Genomic DNA, 11,187 nt, shown 5'->3' with positions numbered 1-11,187 from the left:
CCTGCCCTGCGCGCGGCCGCCCAAGCCCGCTCTTGGCCGGGGTCTTCAAGAGCCGCTCGCTTCTCTGTAAGAGGGGCGGCCGGAGTACTGTGAGGCTACTGTTCCCCAAGACACAATGGGGGCCTTGTGTTGGGTGTGGCCTCTTGGAGGAGAGCTGGGGAGTACGCGCAGCTCTGCGCCGCCCATTGATCCGGCTTCCTTCCAGGGCGTCCCAGGATAGGTAGGACTTCAGGGTGGGGCAGAAAAAAGGCTGCCGCTTGCATTCCAGGTCCAGGATGGCCTGGCGGGCTGCCTGTATGTTTGAGCACTTGAGCAGCTGGCATAGCGTTGGGAGTAAGGGTGGACATAACAGCAACAGTGTTAGAGCCTTAGGTGGTGTTCTATTAAGTCAGGCATCTCACATCAACCTGCCACTAACTGTTGGAAGAGATGCTTTCCCTTGGCACCGTGTTGGGTGCTCATTTGCCATCTTCACTTAGCTCTAACTGAACTGGAAGGTAAAGATACAAAACACCCATTATAAGGTATCATTTTTCCATTTACGATATTAAGAGTTGTTGTTGCTATTGTTAGTATTCAGCTATTGGGAAAGGCTAGAGAAGAAATGCAACCCCCTCCCCGCAACCTTTTTTCTTGCAACCCTAAGTGCACAACTGCCCACCATAGCTAAAACTTCACAGAACTGTACAGAGTTCTTAAAATAATATCTATTCAGGGAGTCTGGCTGGCTCAGTCGGAAGATCTTGATCTTGGGGTCGTGAGCCCGAGCCCCATGTTGGATGTAGACATTACTTAAATAAACATTTTTAAAAAGAGTAATATCTATTCAAAATTTTTCCTAGCTTTTATTCATCTCTCTTTCTAATCGTCTTTAACTGTAGAGATTCTGTGTTTTAGCTCTTTTTGTTCAATGCATGGTAGGCACATTGCAGCTGTCCAAATAAATGTTTAAACCACACAGTGTTACATTTATTTTAAAGTGTCCAGATCTTTTTCATGTATCTTCTAGCATTTCAGTCTCCTACTGCTCTGGGAGACAATTAGGACAAGAAGGATAAACTGATGATTGCATATGACAAAATTGACCCAGGGTATAATTTCTACCTTACTAAAGAACACCAGGCACAGAATCAGGAGCACTATCTTCACAACTCACACACTGGCCTCAATCTCCTCATTTGTAAAATGAAAGTTACCTGCTGCCTAGATGACCTTAAAGGGGGTTCCATCTCTAAATTCCGTAAGTAGGCATCTTATATTCACTTTGGGGTTTGCATTCTGAATAAGATAATAATCTTGGAATTGTGTGATTTCAGGGCTCTTCTGTCCATCCTACTGGTGGGCAGATCACGAGTTTACTTGGTGAGTAATTTTTGCATACGACTCGTCTTCATATTTGCATAGTTTTTTTTAACTACCCACAACACTAATTGGTACATGGGAAGCCATAAATCTGAACGATATAAATAGCCTAATTTTAAGAAAAAAAAAATCCAGATTCATTTAAAAATACATCTTCCCTTATGATAGCTATGAAATCAGCATTAGGTTACAGTGAGTCAAAAATTATAATCAAGGGGCGCCTGGGTGGCTCAGTCAGTTAAGTGTCCAACTTCAGCTCAGGTCATGATCTCGTGGTCCATGAGCTCCAGGCCTGCACTGGGGTCTATGCTGACAGCTCAGAGGCTGGAGCCTGCTTCACAGTCTGTGACTCCCTCTCTCTCTACCCCTCCCCCGCTCATGCTCTCTCTGTCTCTGTCTCTCTCTCAAAATAATAAATTTTAAAAAATGTTTAAAAATTAAAAAATTCAAATCATTGGGGTAAATTCACATAGAACAAGCTATGTTAACTTAATACACTTATAAATTTATATTTATAAATATTTATAAATAAAATAACAGTGCGGAAAGAAATATCTATAAATAAACATTTTAGTTTGGTCTAAAGATTCTCTGAGGAACCCTCCCCCACTTTTCCCTCAGCCCCAGTCACAATTCAGACTATTAGATCACACACAACATTGACCCCAAGTTTCACCGCTTCTCTGAACCACCACTCAGTGGGGCAGAAAAGATTGAACAAAGCAGCAGGAGGTGGAGGGCAGTGAAGTGAGGGAATGAGGAGTACATCACCGAAATGCTAACTTCGTTGATCCTAAGTGGGACAAAAAGAGAAACTAGCCACTTGTTTCCTTAAGAAACATTGACATTAATTGCAATGACATGGATGGAGCTAGAGAGTATCCTAAGAGAAGTAAGTCATTCAGAAAAAGACAAATACCACATGATTTCACTCATATGTGGAATGAAAGAAGCAAAACAAACACGGGAAGGAAGAAAAAGACAAACCAAAACACAGACTCTTAACTACAGGGAACAAATTGATGGTTACCAGAGGGGTGATGATGGGGCGGGGGGGGGGGGTAGTGAAATAGGTGATGGGGATTAAGGACTGCCCTTGTCATGGTGAGCATAAAATAAAAACTTAAAAAAAAAAAAAAGAAACACGTCAATTAACCGATGGTCATGCACAAGCTACTGTGGCAGATACTGGGAGACTGAAGGGAGATTTAGACGAGAACGATGCCAAGTTCCATAACAGCGATGCAGACAATGCCAAGGAAATGAAAAGTAGATCAAGGAAGATGGCACCAGAGCAGGTGGAAACGCCGTAAGACGCCTCAAGGAGACCGATTCACTTTCTGCATTTTCCGTACTGATTATACAGAAAATACTGGGTACAGTCAGAATCACACACTTAGTTCTTGAAGTTTGATATTTGGTGTGCCTAGAATGAACCCCGGGAAATTTCAATGGATGCCGCATCTGTGAGTCTTCATGGAACAGAACTCTCTCCACCTGGCCCCAGAACCCAGAAGTGAGAAGAAGAGAAAAAAATCCTCACTCTTAACACCCTACGTGATTTACAGATGGATGTACACCTAGATCTGCACGACATCAGCCTCTGCCCAACAGGTTGGAAAATGGCTATTTTTCTCCAGTATTTGTGAATCCTTGATGGAAAAGAAGTGTATTTCACAAAAATTATTTTCTTTTTTCTTTTTAATTTTTTTAATGTTTATTTATTTTTGAGAGAGAGAGAGACAGAGAGAGAGTACAAACTGGGGAGAGGCAGAGAGAAGAAGAGGGAGAGAGAGAATCCCAGTGTGGGGCTTGATCTCATGAACTGTGAGATCATGACTTAAGTCAAAATCAAGAGTCATATGCTTAACTGACTGAGCCACCCAGGTGCCCCTAAGTTTATTTATTTTGAGAGAGAGAGAGAGAGAGAGAGCATGGACAAGCACGGGAGGGACAGAGAGGGAGAGAGAGAATCCCAAGCAGGCTCCCCACTATCAGCACAGAGTCCAAGGCAGGGCTCAAACTCATGAACCATGAGATCATGACCTGACCTGAAACCAAGAGTCAGATGCTTAACCAACTGAGCCATCCAGGTCCCGGGGCCATTTCTGTCCAGTGGATTGTGAGAAGTGCCATGTACCATTTTGGAACCAAAGCTCTGCGCAACCTGGGTGGCCTTTCAGCTTCCTCTTCCCTGTCTTGATATTTGGGGATCACATCTTGAGATTGTAGAGAAAATAATGACAGTAAATTCACTCTAAATGTGCGGTGTGACTGTGACCCAAAACTATTCAGCATTGGCTTGAAATAAAGGAAGAAAGAAATAGACCCTTTGTCAGAATCATCAGTGGGAAAGCAGTCACCCTGAAGAGTCACAGCAGAGTCTTTAAAGTGAAAAGAACACGTTTTTATGGTTGCTTGAAGCCACTGAAATTTAATGGTTTAGGTTTTGCACCTGGACTAGCCTATCCTGAATTTACAGAGAACGGACATCCAGGAGAGAGTCAAGGTAATCTCTGCGCTTTCTGTGTTTCTGATCATTTTAAAGGGGATCGATAGTGTCCTTAAGGAGCCCTAAGAGGTTTGTCATAAGCCAGACCTAAAGTACTTTATCGTATATCACCAAATTTCTGGAGACCATCTTAAGAAATTTTTATCACATAGATATTTGAGTTGTTAAATAATATTGCTGTAGAAATTTTTAAACAAAAACTTGACATTAACTGGGAACCTTCCCAAAATCCTGTGATCTTCAGTGGCCTGAGGAGATGTGGATACTTATCAAATAGTTGTAAGACTTTTTTCCGGCATACTTACATTTCTCCTGAGGCAACTAAAACTTCTGATCTGGCAGCGAAGAAGAAAAAATGTTTCCTCAGGGATAGGATTGCTAATGATTACAAACTCAATGCAATCCTATTCAGCACTGTTAAACCTCCGTGGTCTGTGCTATGTGTGGAGTTGGGCACCTTTTTCTGAAAAGTCTAGTCTCAGATAGAAATGCATTTAGATACTCGATATGACAGGCAAAGCTGCACTGGGGGTTCTGCCTGGAAAAGAAATAACATCCTCACCTTCAGGATTTTTATAAACTTGATGATGCAAAATATCGAAGGCTCCTTTGGCGTAGCCCTAAGCCAGTTATGGAGAGGAAGCGCTCCATGGATCACAGGCAGCTTTGCCCTTTTTCTAGGAACAAAAGGGAAACTCTAGAACAGCTAAAAACAGCACTTACTCTGTGAACAGGCACGGTTTTAAAAATAGGCGATTACATTTTGTTCTCTCTCCACGAAGGTGCATTGCTCAAACCCAGGTCTGTCCTCAGTCCACTCGTCATTGTCTTTCCACTGCCATCCCTTCAACTGGCACTTTGATGCAGAGAATTTCCACGTATTTCTCTCTCTGCTTCGTGTGTTATATTTCCATCCACCTGCAAGATGCCCCCACTCGGAGTTTCATCGATGGCATAAACTAGAGGTGGTTAAGAACACGGGCACTGGAGGGGCGCCTGGGTGGCTCAGTTGGTTAAGCATGTGACTCTTGATTTCAGCTCAGGTCACGATCTCATGGTTCAAGAGCTTATAGTGCAGAGCCTGCTTGGGATTCTCTCTCTCCCCCTCTTCCTCTGCCCCTCCCCCACTCTCGCCGTCTCTGTCTCTCTCAGGATAAATAAACTTAAAAATATTTTTTTTAAAAAAAGAACATGGGCGCTGGAGGCAGACTGGCCTATTTTCATATCACAGCTCTGGCATGTATTGGCTATGTGACCTTGAGCCAGTTTTCTAATCACTCTCAGCCTCAGGCTTCTCAGCTGTAAGATGGGCATAAATGATAAAACCTGTGTTATTTTGTTTCTCAAGCTGCGTAGATCTCTCTCTGTATGGATGTTTATTATATTACTTCCTACATTGTTATATGCCTTCAGTGGTTTAAATAAAAAAAAAAAATTGTTAGAGGTGCCTGGGTGGTTCAGTCAGCTCGACATCCAACTCTTGATTTCAGCTCATGAATCTCAGAGTCATGTGATCGAGTCACGTATCGGGCTCTGTCCTGAGCATGGAGCCTGCTTCGGATTCTCCCTCCCTCTGCTCCTCCTCTCCCCTGCTTGCACACTCTCTCTCTCAAAATAAAAACAACAATAATTGACAGCAAAAAAAAATTGGAGAAAATTACACCCCCTTCTTAGGGTGTATGTGACAATTCACTGAGAGGGAGAATTGAACATATTTTCAGGCAAATACTTACTGAGTGCTCACTCGCCTTGTGCCAAGTACTGGGGATAAAAAACGTGAAGCAGCCACAGCCCCTGCCCTCAAGATGCTTCAGTCTCGTGATACCAGTTTCTACCTAACACCGCATCCTCCTCTTGACCTCATTATCTCGCCTGTTGGTCCCAATCCCTGACGCTCAAAAGCTGGGAGTTGTTTTTGGTTTATGCCTCTTGCTGCCGCCCTTATCCAGACATACGTAGATTCCCTCCTCCGCAAGCATTTCCTCGGCTGGTCCCGCCACCTCCCTTTTCCAGTCGTTATTCTAGTTCAAGTCCACACTGCTTCATCCTGGCTGGAACCGCAGCCTCTGCTTGCTGCCGGATGCATCTCCGTAAAAAGCTGCTTCGATCATGGTCCTCTCCAGCGACGGACCTTCAAGTCTTCAAGCGATTGTCAACGGCCTTCTGAATCAAGTGCCGTTTCCTCATCCTGTCATTTCAGGCCTGACCACGTCCTACCGTTCTCTCGTACAAACTGAGCAAGCGAGTCCACTGGCACTTAGTAGGTGCTCCACATAGAGTTTTTTACGTGGGTCATTTAGTCACCCAATCACTTTCCGTATCTCGCATTGGCTTATCTTATCTTCATGTCTTTGCTCCTACTGTGTGTTCCCGTCAAATTCTTAGGTTCATTTCAAAATCCACTTCAGTATTTCCTCCAGGTACAGTTCTTCCAAAATAACTCCTGTCTTTTCATGCCAATAGGCAGAGATGATCATAAGCAGTTTGTGTCCATCTGGAAGCGCATTTCTGTGCTTCTTTGTTACTGCTTGTCCACAGGGGACCTGGATCTGTCCGCTGTCCCAGGAATCCCATGCCGGCCCCCTACGCTGATAACATCATGCTGATTAGATCTGATAAGCAGAGGGGCACCTGGGTGGCTCAGTCGGTTAAGCGTCAGACTTTACCTCAGGTCATGCTCTCGCAGTTCGTGAGTTCAAGCCCCATGTCAGGCTCTGTGCTGACAGCTGAGGGCCTGGAGCCTGCTTCAGATTCTGTGTCTCCCTCTCTCTCTCTGCCCCTCCCCTGCTCACGCTCTGTCTGTCTCCTCAAAATAAATAAACATTAAAAAAAAAATTAGGTCTGGTAAGCAGAAAGTAGCAGGTACCCAAGATGCCCAAGCAAGGCACACATGTGTCAGAGGGCAAGCAATGCATTCTGGGAGAATCCAGAATGGGCTGCCATGTCAGTGAAGTTGCCAGAGATATGCCGTAGTCTGGGACACAGCTTCAACTTCCCAGAAGGTGAAATAGCTTCTCCAATGGGAAAAGCATGTTGCTTCACTTGGAACCCCTACCACTTCTTGCTCTAACCTAGTACTGAGCCGCCCGCTCTGAGTGGGGCCTAGAGCAAGACAAAGCTCTCCCAACTGGTTTGGGTTGTGGTGCAAACAGGTCTACACAGGGGGCCTTTTGGCCCCAGCAGATCCAAATACACTCAAGGTATCTGCAGCGGATAGGAATGTGGTAAGGAGCCTCTGGCAAGCTGCAGCTGAAGAATCATGCCTGGTTCCTGGCATAGCCCACCACGAGCCCCACAGTGCCTTTGTGCTGATTTTTTAAAGTTTCCATTTATTTTTAATCTTGGTAAAATACACATAACACAAAATTTACCATCTTAACCATTTTTTTTTCGTGTACACTTCAGTGGTGTTGAGGACATTCACACTGTTATACAACCATCACTACTATCTGTTTCTAGAACTCTTCTGTTTTCTAGAACTCTTCAACCCCTGAAACAGTAGTGTGCCCATACAAGAGTAACTTCCTCTTTTCCCCTCCCCCCAGCATCTAGAAACCACCATTTTACTCTCTGGATCTCTGAATTTGACAACTCTAGGTAATTCATTTAAGTAAAATCCTACAGGAGTTGCCTTTTTGTGACTGGCTCATTTCCCTTAGCATAATCCCTGCAAGAATAATCTGTGTTGCAGCAGATGTCAGAACTACATTCCTTTTTTTTTTTTTTTTAATTTTTAATGTTTATTTATTTTTGAGAGAGAGAGAGAGACACAGAGACAGAGACAGAGGATCAGTACGGGAGGGGAAGAGAGAGAGGGAGACACAGAATCCAAAGCAGGCTCCAGGCTGCAAGCTGTCAGCACAGAGCTTGACAGGGGGCTCAAACTCGTGGACTGTGAAATGATGACCTGAGCTGAAGTTGGACACTTAACCAACTGAGCCACCCAGGTGCCCCAGAAATACATTCCTTTTGAAAGCTGAATAAGGGCGCCTGGGTGGCTCAGTCAGTTAAGAGGCCGACTTTGGCTCAGGTCATGATCTCGTGGTCCGTGAGTTCGAGCCCCGCGTCAGGCTCTGTGCTGACCGCTCAGAGCCTGGAGCCTGTTTCAGATTCTGTGTCTCCCTCTCTCTGACCCTCCCCCATTCATGCTCTGTCTCTCTCTGTCTCAAAAATAAATAAATGTTAAAAAAAAAAAGAAAGCTGAATAAAATTCCTTTGTATGTAGATACCACATTTTACTTCTCCAAGCGTCCATCAGCGGACAGTTGTGTGGCTTCCGCCATTTGGCTGTTGTGAATAATGCTACCATGAATATGGATGTACACACACACACATATTTTTGGAGACTCTGATTTCTGTCCTTTAGGATGTATGCGTAGAAGCAGCATTGCTGGGCCATATGCTAATTCAAACTTGGATTTTTCGCGGAGCCTCCATACTATTCTTCACAGTGGCTGCACCTGTCCACATCGCCACCAACAGTGCACAAGGGTCTCATTTTCTCCACATCTTTGCCAGCTTGTTCTTTCCAGTATTTTACTTTTTTTTTTTTAATAGTAGCCATCCTAGTTGTTGTGAGGTGGTCCTTCATGCTAATTTTTAAAAGATGCAGAAGTGGCATATGAATTGAATGGTACCTGATCCATCGTGCCGCCATGTTAGCAATATTCAAGAATCAGGAGAAAGTGGGACCTAGGAGATGCTACCAGAGCCTATCCTGAAAGGACAAGTGCGTTACGTGAGAAAGTGGCTCAGACCCCCATGCTTCTCTCCCTCAGTCGACACTTAGGACTTCATGGGGCATTTGATGCAAGCAGCTCACAAAGAAAAATGCTAGCTTGGTTTATAGGTGGTTCTTCACAATAATCTCGTACCGGCTGGGAGTGGAATGTCACAGCCTTGCAGCTTCGCCCAAGTGGCCACAAAGGATGGAAGGAAGGGCACTTGTCCCTATGAGCAGAGCTCTGCATAGTTTTTCTGGGAACTTCACTATGCCTTGAAGGGCAGATGGCCAGGTGTGCAGATCTATGCCAGTTTAAAGCATGGGACCACGAGTTTGTTCAAGCGTCAGGAACTTGGAAGGAAAAAAACTGGAGTTGGGCAATGAGAACTAAGGAAAATATTTCCAGACTGATCTCTCAGGATGAGCCTACAGTATGAAAATGTTAGTATCCTATGTAAATACTATAGGACATCTGATCCACTGACACTGCAACATTCTCAATAATATATGGACAAATAATCCATTTTATTGTTATCAGTCACTCGAGACTTTTCCAGCCTCTGCAGAGCATCCTTAATGGGCTCATGTGTGAGCAGCCATAGTGGTAGGAATAAAGGTTCTGTGTGAACTCAGCCATGTGGCCCTCCCTCACTGAGTCTGATTTGAGTACCACCATTTCTGGGTGCCCAGTCTGCCCACAGCAGAGAGGAAGCCTGCTTCCCCCTATTCTGTACAAAACCACCCCTGGCAAAACAGCCAGCCACCTGTGTTAGGTTGATTGTACTGAACCCCTTCCACCATGGAAGGAGCAGATATTTTCCCTCAATAGAATAAATGCTTAGTTTAAATATGGAGTTGTCTTGGGGCACCTGGGTGGCTCAGTCAGTTAAGCTTCTGACTTCAGCTCAGGTCATGATCTCGTGGTTTGTGGATTCGTACCCTGCATCAGGCTCTGTGCTGACAGCTCAGAGCCTGGAGCCTGCTTCAGATTCTGTGTCTCCCCCTCTCTCTGTGCCTCCTCTGCCCACATTCTATGTCTGTCTCTCAATAATAAATAAACGTTAATTTTTTTTTTAAATATGGAGTTGTCTTTCCTGCCCACAATAGTTCTATCAGCACCTTGTCATTGGACTTACTTCCTATTCATTCACCGTCACAGTATCCCACAAAATATCTCTTTGTAGCAAAAAATAAAAATTAAAAAAAAGAAAAGAAAAGAAAGAAGAAAGAAAAGTGTGTTACACAAAAATAGGAAAAGAAATGGGCAAATGTCCACAGTGTTTATTGATCTTGCTATATGTCCATTCCCTCAGAAGCCGCTGGCCTCATAAACTCATGGAATGACCCGTTAAAGACTCATGACACCAACTAAGAGATAAACACCTTCAAAGAGTAGGGTGATGTCCTACAAGATGGAGTGTATGCTCTGAATGAGTTTCCAATATTACAAGTTTTTTCCTACAGGTAGAATATATGAGTCAAAAAAACCAGGGGTGGAAATGGGAATAGCACTTATTATTAAACCTACTCAAACACTTACTATTTTTTACTCCCTGACCCTACAGTTTTGGACTTTTGGGTGTAGAGGCTATAAAAACTAAGGTAGAAATGCTTCCACTGGGGGAACACAACAGGAGTCCTGTTGAATCAGAAATGGGGATTGCTCTGATACTCCTCATGCCATTAAATCAAAAGCACCCCAGAAAGAGATACTTAGTTAGCCATGGAGATCGACCCTAATTCTCCAGAGGGACACAGGGTTGCTGCTGTACTGGTAGGCACCGAGGAGTATGTCTGGAACTCAGGGATTCCCTGGCACGTTTCCTCAGTGACACTGCTTTGTCCAAAGGTAAAAAGCACCAGAAGATGCAGCCAAGACTCACATCATCCAGGAATTAACTAGCAAAGACCCCAACCATTTTACATGCAGTCTGGGGATATGCTTTTTCATCCCATGTTCGGTTGTGCATTCATTCGGGTGCACTTGGCGGATAGGTTGGTACCCAGCCTGCATCACAGGCTTCCCTAATGCATCAGATGTTAGCAAATACCTGCCTAATGTTCAAGTTTTTATAAATTCAGGAATTTCTTCAGTTCCCGTGGAAATAATCATATTCCAATGGACCCCTAAGGGATAGGATTTGCCTAACCTAACAATCTGGAACCATCTGCATTCCATTTCTAGTCCATCCAGTATTCCTGGTCACATTTTGATTAGTGGGAACATTAGAAACAACAAATACCAAAAATAAAGACAATTATTAAATAAAATATGTGGTCATATGTAAAATACTGTATGAGCTGTAAATTTTTTTCAAAGAATACTTAATGACATAGAAAAATACTTATGGCAAAATTGTAAGCCCCAAAACCAGATAAAAAACTGTATATACAGTGTGATCTGAATTGTGTTTCAAAAGCCATGTGTGCATATGTACATATGTGTGCAAGTAAAGAGAAAGAAAACAGAAGACAGAAATGTACCGGTATAGAAATTACAACCAGGTCGTAGGTTTTTGGGTGATTTCAATTTTTATTTTATTTTATTTTATTTTATTTTATTTTATTTTATTTTATTTTATTTTATTTT

At 43.6% G+C, this 11,187-nt stretch overlaps 1 protein-coding gene across 1 annotated transcript in view; it reads right to left on the bottom strand.

The window, feature by feature from the left end:
- The window catches only part of MTMR7 (myotubularin related protein 7), a 125,811-nt gene that overhangs the window by 106,922 nt on the left and 7,702 nt on the right, over nucleotides 1-11,187 (bottom strand). The gene's annotated exons all lie outside the window — the stretch shown is intronic.

The sequence above is a fragment of the Herpailurus yagouaroundi genome, unplaced genomic scaffold (genome assembly GCF_014898765.1).
Source record: "Herpailurus yagouaroundi ecotype Mexico unplaced genomic scaffold, PumYag 181, whole genome shotgun sequence".
Classification (NCBI taxonomy): Eukaryota; Metazoa; Chordata; class Mammalia; order Carnivora; family Felidae; genus Herpailurus; species Herpailurus yagouaroundi.
This window is presented reverse-complemented; position numbering and strand designations above follow the sequence as displayed.